Here is a 13019-nt window from a genome sequence, read left to right on the forward strand (position 1 = left end):
CATCAAGTTTTTTCTCTTTGAATATCTTATTGTTTTTTGTAAGTTGCAATGAATTACAATAAATCAGCATTGTAAGAACAAGTTTAAAATTCATCTATTTTTTTAAAATATAAAGTTTTTCTCTTATTTAGCTTTTCACCTATTTTCCATAGTATGCAGCTTCCAGTTTTACAGGTAGAAAAGTAAAATAAGTGACACTTGTCAGAACAAGTGGATTCCAGTAACCTTTATGCAAGTTTTCTGAATGTTTTAGGAGTCATGTGCTTTTTGCTCCTGTTATCATTGGGAAGCTATCAGCAAATGAAAGCATATGTAAACTCAGAAACAAAATAATTTATATATTTCATCTTATCATCCCTTTAGATGTGGTGCCTTTTTTTTCCTTTACTTTCATCTGGTGGTCTTGCCCCTAACACACTTCCTATCAGACAGTCATAGGTGTGCGGAGCCTGATGTATTAGGGTGTGCACCTCAAAGCTCAACCACACATTTGTGTGTGTGTGTATATATATATATACAAATATTTAGATTTTTATATATATATATATATATATATATATATATATATATATATATATATATATATATATATATATATATATATATATGTAGAGCAGTGGATGGTGTCAGTAGGGCAGAGGTTGGTGTCAGTAGTACTTTTATTATTTTTTTATTATCATTTTTTATATATATTTTTACAATAATTACTACTATACTATAACAATTCACAATAATTACTATTATTTATTTATTTTGGATTTTTTTTAAGAGCCGCGGGGGGGCCTTTGGTGAAATATCAGGGGTCTAAACAGACCTCTGATGTCTCACTTTTGAGACAGAGAAAGGGACTGAATACAGAGATTCTCCAGTAGTCCCTTTCTCTGTAGCCAAGCAGCATGGGGTATCTGCGCAGCAGTAGGGAATTTGGGTGTGCCCAAGCACGCCTGGCACACCCTGTGTGCACGCCTATGCAGACAGTGATAATGCCTACTCACTGAACTGTATAAAAAGAAAAAGCAGCCTTGTTACCCTAGGTTGTCATCTTAATTTGGACTATAAACACCTCCTGCTCTGCATTACATAAAGGGGAGGTGTTTTGTAGTTAGGAGTGCATTATTTATCTCTCTATATTCTCTCTCTCTCTCTCTGTCTCTTTCTCTATATATAAACAAACACCTGTGCCTAACAAAAAAATATATTAATATTATATTGAAAATAACTGTAGTGTCTTAGTGTAGTTGACGCTTACCACTGTCGTGTGTTTCCACATTTTTTTGGTCTTAATAAATATATACTATGTGTGTGTGTATATATATATATGTATTTACCTCAATTTTAAAAACATATATTGTTTGTGGAAGAATTTTTTTATTTATTTTAAATACATGCAACTGCTGATCCTATTTGTACGTATATTACGTAAGCAAGAATGTGAAGCTCTAGAGTCCTGTCATTCACCATTCCAAAACGTGCTTTGAGTCACCTGATAAAAAGGAATCTCAATGTGAATATTTGCTTTTAAGGTCATTACACAATACTCAACTACACATGACAATTTAATTGTTTGTTGGCAGAACACTAACCCTTGTTGCAAATGCTTCGTTTTCAGAACAGTTATTTTAAGTTAAGGCAGTTGTCAACAAGGGGTTAAGTCTCGTGCTTACTAACAAATATAATCGCACATGTATTATGCTTCATGCAAACAATGAGGGGTATGGCTCTGTTCAGCCAATCACATGGAACCTAGTGCAGCTGGTGGAATGAATTGAATTTGTTGTAAGACGTGGTAGGAAACATTAAACAGTTCAAGATAACCTTGTTCCTGCTGCTTCAACAGGTGCAGTATAGTTGTCCTTTTATATGACAGATTTTATTATAATTTTAGCATTCTTGGAGCTTTGTTTGTTGGTACGGTTTTGAATAGAACAGATTCTTTTGTGTAATATGCGCTGTGAAGATCTGTGCATATATACACACACCTTAAAAGTTTTAGCTCTAAATATTTTGTAGGTGAAATATAATGAAATTACACATTAAACATTTTCATTGCTGTATTTTATATATTGCCTATACAATATATGTATACTATGTATTTGTAATTATTTGAAGTTCTGTAGCAGTAATATTCTCAGTTGGGACTGCAGGAATTTGTATGTTTTATCATTGCAATGAATTGCAGGGGAAAGGTTCAACCCAGAAAAATGAAGTGCATGCTCAGTATTAAATACTCTTCCCACAGTTTTGCCTTGTATGCCTTGGACCCAGTTTACCACTCAAATTTTCAGAACCTACATTAGGAAAGATTTGTGATATTTTGTTAAGGTTTTTAGTGTGTGCAACAGATTCAGGTAGTTCTTATTACCATAACTTTAGGAACCTGTTGCTATTGCTGCAACAAATTCAAAAATAATCACCAGTGTCAGATTAAGAATCCTATGGTAATTAAGACCCCTGATATCCTAGAAACTGATCTCCAGCCTCATTCAGCTGCCAGCAGGGAGATTCCCTAACAGACAGATGAATGTAAACAGAGGGGTGGAGATGCTGGCTAATGTCATCACCCAAATATGGCAATGGCCATATTTTGATAATGAGAGGAATCTCCCAGCAGGTAGCTGAATGGACCAGGGATGAAACATGATGCTGTCTTCTATATGTCTGTGATGTAGGGGGATTCTGACAGTGGAAAGAGCCTGATAGGGAACTTTGAGAGACTAGTTCCCCCGTCAGGTCTATCTTGTGATAAACAGCAGACAGCCGTGGGAGCATTCCATAGCCACTGTTTGGTCTAATAACAGCTATGGAATTATTAGCAACCAATGACAATACACCTACATGACAATGGACGCACAAATAGGGTCAGTAGTCAGCGGATCCCACCATCTGCTGCGCCTACTACGCAGACTTATTCCATTTATCCCCAAAGAGGACATAGCAGTCGTGGTGGGAACAATTGTGAACTCCAGATTGGACTATGCAAATGCCCTTTACCTCGGACTTCCAAAGTACCAAATCGCTCGCCTGCAAGTCGTACAAAATACGGCCGCCAGACTTGTGACTGGGAAAAAAACATGGGAATCAATCTCACCTTCGCTGAGAACCTTTCACTGGCTGCCAGTAAAGGACAGAATTGCTTTTAAAGCACTCTACCTGACACATAAGTGCATCCATGGGAAGGCTCCGCAATATCTTTGCGACAAGATAAAAGCTCACAACGCCAATCGCATTCTGCGATCCACCAACCAAAATCTGCTTCAGATACCCAAAGCCAAATTCAAGTCCAAAGGAGAAAGAAGATTTGCGCTCCAAGGTCCCAGACTATGGAACGCTTTACCAACCAGCATTCGGTTGGAGGAAAACCACCTGACCTTCAGAAGAAAGATCAAAACTCATCTCTTTTGATATCAAGAGAGACAGGAACAACGAGCGCCCAGAGGCGATTTAGTTCGCATGTGCTGCGCTATATAAGTTTTTCATTCATTCATTCATTCATTCAATGATGTAGCGGCACTTTGACAGTGAAAGGAGGATGGTATGGAATTCTGGAGGAATAGTTCTCCATCAGTTCTGCCTGCCTGTAATTGACAGTGAATAGCAGTGGGAAAATACCATAGCCACTACTCAGTTGAATAGCAGCTATGTAATCACTGTTTCCCACTGTCAATCACAAGGAAAGTGAACCTAAAAGGAAACTAGCCTCAGAGTTTTCATACTGACTCTATCCATTCCACAAAAAAATTCTCAGCGGCTGTGCCTGTCTATGTGATTGGCGCAGTGATTGGGAGGTTAGTAATGCTGAGCCTGTGATTTTGTCATGCATAGAGTAAGTGAGCTTCACTGAGGATAAAATATCAGATTTTATAGACACTTCGGTATCAGTGCCAGCCACCTCCTGTGACAAATTGATGTACATGTTTCCATTATGGTGCAGATGTGTGTGAATTCTAAAGAATGTCTGTAATACTCTTTATGGATTCCACTGATTCCTTTTTTCCATACTCACCTGATGCACTTGGTTGCCTGTGCTTGTATGCGACCCAGCTTATTCTATAGCTCAAGTATCCTGCAGATGAAAGTATAATTTTGATACTTATGTCATGCAAATCTATGACAGCCTTCATGGAGCCCTAAATGCCCCTAAATGTTGTGTTTTGATAAGTAACAGTCTTAATGATGCCTTTGCAAACACATGTGCAAATAAACCACTTGACCTCCAGGTTTTACCTCCTTCATGACCAGGATTTTTTTTCCTATTTAGCACTGTGCTATATACTGTATTTATTGGTGTATAATGCCACATACACACGACTGTTATTCATGTCATGCAAAAAAACAACGTTTTTCTTGACGTGATTTGTCGTGATTCCTCTCAAGCCTGCCTTGCATACACACGTTCGTGAAAAAAAAAATGCTTGAGCAAAGCGTGGTGATGTAAAACACCTACGACAACACGTACGACGGCACTATAAAAGGGAAGTTTCATTCGAATGGCGCCACCCTATGGGCTGCTTTTGCTAATTTCCCCATCTCATAACTTGCTTCTGAGCATGCACGTTTTTTCCCCCTTGTTAAAGTGTACACACAAGCGTTTTTCACGACATGAAAAAGAACGACGTGAAAAACGACGAAAAATAGAACAGGTTCTAAAAAAAGTTCGCCCATTTATCTCGTCGAGAAAAATGCTCTGGAGCATACACACGATCGTTTTTCACGACAAATTTAAAAAAATTCATTTTTCTCGTCATGAAAAACGGTTGTGTGTACGCGGCATAACAATCACTTTTTTACACTGAAAATAGAGGGTAAACTGTGCCTGCGTGTTATACGCAGGGAGCTGTGGAACTTTTTTTCCTTAAACTTCCCTATTAAAGTTAGGGAGCGTGTTATACGCCTGTGCATGTTATACGCCTATAAATACGGTAACTATCAATTCCTCAGTCATGCAACACTGTACGCAAATACATTTTTTATCATTTTTTCACACAGATATAACTTTCTCTTGATGGTAATCAATCACCACTAGATTTTTTATTTGTTGCTATATAAATTAAAAAATACAGAAAATTTTAAAAAAAATAACTAGTTGTTCCTAGTTTCTGTTATAATATTTTGCAAATAAATCATCATTCTTCATAAATTTAGACCAAAATGTAGTCTGCTACATTTCTTTGGTAAAAATAATCAAATCAGTGTACCTTTCTTAAAAAAAAGAAAAGCATGTGTCCTTTTTTCCAAAAAAAGTATGCTGTTCCTTTATATTTTCAGATGTATACTCAGTGTCTCCACAGCACACTTTAACACACTGTGTCTCCAATGCCTTCTCCACTTTCCACACCTGCGAGAACTCACCAGATAAAGCTGACCCCTTTATATCAAAGATGTGTCAACAAATGCTTAATCCAAGGATGACAGAGTTTATTCCTTACTGTTCTATTTCATCTCCCCCTCAAGGTCACCTCACAACCCACACCGCATTAAACATGTATGCCACAGGGAGGATACTAAAATGATCATAGCATAAAACCAGTTATTAAAACTTCTCAACTTTTACAAACAACAATGTCACTTGTTATATATATATATAAATTACACATACCACTCACATCATTTTCATGTGCTAAAGCAGCACCACTATATTGGCATTTGTATTTTGTTATACCGACTCACTGTGTTCCCTTGCGAGTCTGGTACTTCTGGCTTTCGTCAGAAGTGAAGTCAGCGTATTGCTCCCTGAGAATGCCAGAAGGTGAAATGCGTCTGGACAGACCTAACAGGTGGCCTAATATGATTCAGGAGGGGAGGTCGCTCGCTCGTCTCCCCCCTCTTTCCTAGCTTGCCAGGCTGCATGCTCAGATAAGGGCCTGGTATTGATTTTGGGGTATTTTGGATTTCTCACACCAAAATGCATGAGGTATGTATGGTGGGAGGCTTATTGGAATCTGGAAGCCCACTTTAATAATATAGAAGCACCCAGGTACAGCCCTTCTATGCAAATGTGCACATGGTATATAGTACCCCTACTTAGTCACAAAAAAAATACATGTAAAGTGTGAATAAAAACACAGTTTTTGACTTGTCTTTTATTAAAAAAAAGTCTCTCCATGATGCCCAAAACCCACTGAAAGAAAAGACACAATGACAACACTGGCTGAATGACAGCTCCCGTATCTGTCATCACTAATATAAGGAAAGGAAAGGGGATAGTGGAGACATCATTGCCTAAATATGGCCAATATGGCTATATCCATATTACTATATTACTTTCCAAAGCTTGCTGCCTTAACCTCCCTGGTGGTATTCCCGAGTGAGGCTTGGGGTGAAATTTCAGTACCAAAAGCGGTAACCCCGAGCCACACTCGGGATCGAATTGCAGGATCCAGGCAAAGTTACTTACCTTGTCCCCTGGATCCTGTGATGTCTCCCCTCTGTGTCCACGAGCTGTGTACTTTGCTTGATTCACAGTGCCAAGTGCCGAGCTCCGTTACCTGCGAACGGTGCGACGCACAGGGACAGAGTTTGTCGCCAAATTCAAACAAAATAAAAACACAGATTACAGTACTGTATCAAATCATTTCACATCCCCTTTGTCCCTAGTGGTTTGTCCAGTGCCCTGAATGCAGTTCTACATTATAAATTAATTTCTTTCTGTCTGGAAAATGGAGATTGTCCAGCAACAAAAAAGTGTCTCTTTACGTCAAAAGTGGTTTTAGACCAGCTAGAAAATGATGATAATAATAAATTAGAATCACTTGCAGAATTGAGCGATAGTGATTTGTGAGGAAATTCATCATCAAACACTGTAAGTAATGACAGCAACAATTCTGCAACTGAGCAAATTTCTGTGTTTTTGATTTGATTACATTATTGAATAATTTTTATTATTATTATATTATTATTTGTTATAATTATTTATAGTTATTTATTATATTATAATTTATGATTTTGTGTTTCAAACTTTATCATACCCGGATGTCTACTAGACTCTTGTTTGGACAGATTTAAGTGAGTTATTTCTAAGAATTGCAGGCCTACAATATAAAACTCAGAATTTCCATGCAAAACATTGTACCGCTTTGAGCATCAAAAATCTGACACAATCATACCGCCAGGGAGGTTAACCTCTGCAACATCTCCAAAATTCACCCCTTTCTAACCAATGACACCACAAAGCTTCTAATTCACTCTCTGGTTATATCTCGCCTTGACTACTGCAACTCCCTACTCATTGGCTTACCTTAAAATAGGCTATCCCCTATTCAGTTCATCATGAATGCTGTTGTCAGTCTTATTCACCTTACTAACTGCTCAGCGTCTGCTACCCCAATCTGACAATCCTTCTACTCACCCAATCAATTAAATTCAAAATACTAACAATAACTCACAAAGTCATCCACAACTCGCATCGTATTCAGGACTTCTCCTGAGTCTCTCCCATCGTTTGGAATTCCCTGCCCCAATCTGTCCGACTATCTCCTACTCTATCCACTTTTAGGCAATCCCTGAAGCCCATCCCATCTCCACCTAACAACTGTACTTTTTTCTCCATCAGCTCATCCTCCACAGTTATTACCTTTGTATACAACTTGACCCTCCCTTTTATATTATACTGATTCCTGATTCCTCCTGTATAGAATTGTATTGTAAATGTACTATGCGTCCTAATGTTGTAAAGCACTAAGCAAACACTATATAAATCCTGGATAGCATTAATAATAAATAATGGTATTTAGGCACATGGCATTCCCGGTCATGTAAGTGAATGGATCAGGTGATGTCAATGGTTGGTGAGGAGGTGGTGGCTGCAAACACACGCTGCTACCTTAGCAGTCATTGAAAGCTGGAAGGCATTACGTTCATTGATGCTAAATGCCCTAAGTATTCAGGGCCAGATTCTCATACATTAGCGCTGCTCCTGGGCAGCGTAATGTATGAGCTCTACGTTACACTGCCGCAGGTCTACAGGTTTAAATCCTGATTCTCAGAACACTTACCTGTAAACTTGCGGCGGTGTAGCGTTAGATTGCTCGGCGCAAGCCCGCCCAATTCAAATGGGGCGGGCACCATTTAAATTAGGCGAGCTCCCGCGCCGAGCGTACTGCGCATGCTCCGTCGGGTAAATTACCCGACGTGCATTGCGCTAAATGACGTCGCCCCGACGTCATTTGCCTAGATGTATACGTAAATGGCGTCCAGCGCCATTCACGGACGTCTTACGCAAACGACGTAATTTTTATTCAATTCGACGCGGGAACGACGGCCATACTTAACATTGGTTGCGCCTGCTAATTAGCAGGGGCAACCTTACGCGTCGGGTACGCTACGCAAACGACGTTAATTCGCTGCGTCGACCTCGCGTATGTTCGGGAATCGCCGTACTTACCTCATTTGCATAGACGACGGGGAAAAGCGACGATGCGACACCTAGCGGCGGGAAAAAAAATTACTTTTAAGATCTGATAGCGTAACAGCCTTACGCTTGTCAGATCTAATGGGTACCTATGCGCAACTGATTCTGAGAATCAGTCGCATAGATACCCGGGGCCAGATGAGGTGTTACGACGGCGCTAATGGTGTTGCGCCGTCGTAACGCCTTTGAGAATCTGGCCCTCAGTGTTCAGACAAACATCTGAACAGCCAGTGTTTGATCCAAACTTAGTCAATGTCCCTGATCACCACCACACCATTCATATGGTGATGCTGTACTGCTCTGTAGTGTTGAGCAGAATACGCCATATTCGATTTCGCGATATATCTCGAATATATAGTCGAATATTCGAGATATATTCGCTAAATTCGAATATTCATGATATTTTATCGAAATGAAATGATTGCGAATTTTCGCTATTGCGAATGCGAAAATAATTGCGAATTTTCGATAACTGCGGTAGGAGCACTCTGATTGGCTCAGAATATTCTTGATATTTTTTCGAAATTTCGCAAAATGCGAATGCGATATTTACTGCGCAATTTCGACAAATGCTGTAGGAGCACTCTGATTGGCTCAGAATATTCGTGATATTTTACAATACAAAATAATTGCGAATATTCGGCAAATGCGGAAGGAGCACTCTGATTGGCTCAGAATATTCTTGATATTTTGCAATACAAAATAATTGCGAATATTCGGCAAATGCGGTAGGAGCACTCTGATTGGCTCAGAATATTCTTGATATTTTACAATACAAAATAATTGCGAATATTCGGCAAATGCAGAAGGAGCACTCTGATTGGCTCAGAATATTCTTGATATTTTACAATACAAAATAATTGCGAATATTCGGCAAATGCGGAAGGAGCACTCTGATTGGCTCAGAATATTCTTGATATTTTACAATAGAAAATAAAAAGTGTTTTGCATTGGTGGTGATTCTTTACTCTATCCATCTGTCACAGCCGTTTGTCAATCAAACACCTTGAAGATTGAACATGTTCATGCTGCATGCTTTGGACTTTTTTTCACTTCACATATCAAAGTCATTTTTATGAAAGATTATTTTTCTATTATTGGGACTATATTTCTTTATATATTTGTTTCACTGTGTATTTCACAAGTTATTTGTGCTTGCTTATTTTATAATTTGCCCACATGTCTTGTCACTAGACATATTTTTTATTCTTGTAGAGCGACTCCATTTTCTGTCTTGTATTAATTTATGTTGTATAACATTTTTGAGTTGCTGCTGTATTCTCCCCTTTTTTTAAGGTATGCGCAATTTTTTCCTTCTTACAAAAAAAAATAATATCAAACATACAAATATTCATAACAGAAACATACACAAAGGGGGGGCCCTTTTGCATCAGAGACAATCAGGCCCCGTACACACGACCAGTTTCCTCGGCAGAATTCAGCTTCCGACCGAGTTTCTGGCTGAATTCTGCCGAGGAAACTGGTCGTGTGTACACTTTCAGCCGAGGAAGCCGACGAGGAGCTCGACGAGGAAATAGAGAACATGTTCTCTATTTCCTCGTTGTTCTATGGGAGCTCTCGCCCCGCCGAGCTCCTCGGCGGCTTCAGGGCTGAACTGGCCGAGGAACTCGATGTGTTTGGCACGTCGAGTTCCTCGGCCGTGTGTACGAGGCTTCAGAGTTCTCCTACCACAGTTATCGAAAATTCGCAATCATTTTCGCATTCGCATTAGCGAAAATTCGCAATTTTTTTTTTTCAATTCGGCAACATAAAAGGATCGCCTCAGCTTAGCTACTCGGCCCAGGGTCTCTAATCATACCAGCAATGCTTTTAGACGTCGATAGGATGTGATCTGTTTTAAAAATCAAATTGAAAAAATGTGAATATTCGGAATTGCGAATATTCACCGCGAAATTCGAAATATATCGCGAATACTCGAATATGCCATATTCGAGCCGAATATTCGCAATACGAATATTCGTGAGCAACACTACTGCTCTGGTGACAATATGTAAATAAAAATTGAGAAAAAAAAACTACGTACCTTGGACTGCCTACTTTTCAAAACAAGGGGTTATTTGGGGGATATTTGTACTGTTGTGGCATTTTAGGCCCTCAAGAAATGAGATGTCAGTACATCAGGACTGATCAATTTTCAAGTATATATACCATAGTTTGTGGATTCTATAACTCTCACACAGACAAAATGATATGCAGTGATTTGAAGAAATTTAGCAGAATACATTTTGGCCCAAATTTATGAAGAAGGATTATTTATTTGCAAAATTATATAACAGAAATTAAGAAAACATGTACAATTTCAATATTTTCGGTATTTTTTCATTTATATAGCAAAAAAAAAAAAACTGTTCTGATTAACTGCTTGCTGACCGGCCTCCATCATTTTACTGTGGCAGGTTGACACGGCTGCACAAACCGCCATGGGTGTGCGTCGGCAACTTTAAGAGCTATAGGGGTGATGTGATCATACCCCAAAATGTAGATAGAGCTTTGCAAGAATGGATATCTTTTTTTTTTCTTCCTTTTACTTGGTAAGTCTTTGTTTAGTCCAAAGTTTTTAGTCCTTAGTTTTCTATGATTGTAATTCTATGATTATTTGTGTTTGTACCAGACAGTAAAATCTTTTTTCTGTTAGATGTTAGGACTTCTGTCAGAATATTATTTTCATCTTTGTCTTCTTGTCTGTCTGTCAATCATCTGACTCTAAAAATACATGCAAAAAGAAATGATACCCATTTATATGTGTGGTGTCAAAATAATGACTTAAGGCTATCTGTCATTGTGGGGGTTATTTACTAAGACTGGAGAGTGCAAAATTTGGAGCAACTCTGCATAGAAACCAATCAGCTTCCAGGTTTTATTGCCAAAGGTAAATTGAACAAGTTGAGAAGATGACTGGCTACCATGCACAGCTGCTTCAGATTCTGACTGCACCAGTTTTAGCAACTCTCCCCTATATTGTCTAGTGATAAATCAGTACATGTCTTTTAAGTTTAAAAGATCACATAAACACAGAGAACTTGGCAACATTTCTAGAATTCTAAGGGTTTGAAAAACATTAGTTAAATGGTCATGGTCAAACCATAAACGACCTGTTTGTATTCATCACAGGAACCAGTACAACTTGACTTACCCTGTGTTTATAAAACTACAACAGTTCAGTAATTTAATTGGTCACTTAATAAACTGGTTGGACTACTTTTATACTTTTATGGTGTTTAAAAGATTTATTTATCCAATAACATTTCAGTTTTAATGTACTTTATCTTTCCTCTTTATAAAATAGTACACTACTGCAAAAGAAAAAATAGCATGCACTTTGAAACCTTAGATGTACATCTGCGATGCTGTTGTTAAAATTGTTGAGAATTTCCTATGTTATAGACCCTTCCTAATACAGTTATAACTATGCAGGCACCATAACAGAAATGATCTTTCTTACCATGTGACCATCTCTTCTTCCTGATAGTGAGAAGTAGGGTTACAGGACACTGTGCAGGCACACAATGGGGGTTATTTACGAAAGGAAAAAACACTTTGCACTACAAGTACAAACTACAAGTGCAAAGTTCACTTAACATTGCACTGAAAGTGCACTTGGAAGTGCAGAAAAAAACTATAGTGAAAAATCTCTATATCACTAAGTGAAGTATACCCAACAGGGTATAGAGTGAAAAAATGTATATATTATTGTTCACAGTCCACAGACACAATACATGTGAAAATGTCCATCAGAATGAAGTGAAGAGTAACAGTGAAGATAACGTATAGCCGTGTAGATCATCACATGGAAATTCCTTTCAGGTAGGTATGATAAGACTAAATACGATTACCGAAACCGGTGGATCCGACTGTCAAAGACAACGGATCAATCGAGCAATAATAATCCCATCGGCAAATAGACTCAGCTTGTCTGAAGAATCTGCTATGAACATAACCCATGGACACAGCAGTCTAAGGTTGGGGATCCCTCTATAGGTGGTATCCTGGACGAATAGAGGAGACCAAACTTCAAGAGATCCGTGCTGTTTTCAGATGGTATTAGGCAGATTCCAATGGGTGAACCCCTTGGGGGTGAGTAGAAGGCACAATAGAGAAGCTCAAAAAAAATTCAGCACTGTGCAGCCTCCAAAGCTTTTCAAACTACTGCATAGCTACCTTAGACTGATGTGTCCATGGGTTATGTTCATAGCTGATATCATCCAGATTCTTCAGACAAGCTGAGTCTACTTGCCACATCTCCCTGTTCTGCCTCTCAGTCACACGATCGCGGGCCACCGGCGGACATTGAGTTTGCGGGGCATGTGGGCACGGTCACAGAGAGCCTGACGCGTTGCTTCTTAAAGTGGACGTACAGGTACGTTCATTTGCCCACCGCTGCCATTGTGCCGACGTATATCAGCGGTCGGCAAGTGGTTAAAATACACATATTATTAACAAATTATCAATGTATAACTGACCAACAGCTACATTGCGAATGTCCTAAGCCCACTTACTTGGCAATAAGGTCCCAAGCACATTCATCTAAAGGAATGATTATTTTCTCTGCATGTACAAAAGATGTGTGCCAGTCTCTTCAGATAAGATTTTT

At 38.8% G+C, this 13019-nt stretch overlaps 1 protein-coding gene across 3 annotated transcripts in view; it reads left to right on the forward strand.

Annotated features, from left to right (window-relative positions):
- Nucleotides 1–13019, forward strand: part of LOC120931937 (monocarboxylate transporter 2-like) — a 107758-nt gene that overhangs the window by 14923 nt on the left and 79816 nt on the right. Inside the window, exon 1 of one of the 3 annotated variants that reach the window (XM_040343924.1) lies at nt 1361–1837. The exons of the other annotated variants lie outside the window; for them this stretch is intronic. The gene's annotated coding sequence lies outside the window, so the exon portion shown is untranslated. Of the gene's footprint in view, nt 1–1360; nt 1838–13019 lie in introns of those variants that run through there. 3 annotated transcript variants of the gene reach the window in all.

This window comes from Rana temporaria, chromosome 3 (genome assembly GCF_905171775.1).
Source record: "Rana temporaria chromosome 3, aRanTem1.1, whole genome shotgun sequence".
NCBI classification, from domain to species: domain Eukaryota; kingdom Metazoa; phylum Chordata; class Amphibia; order Anura; family Ranidae; genus Rana; species Rana temporaria.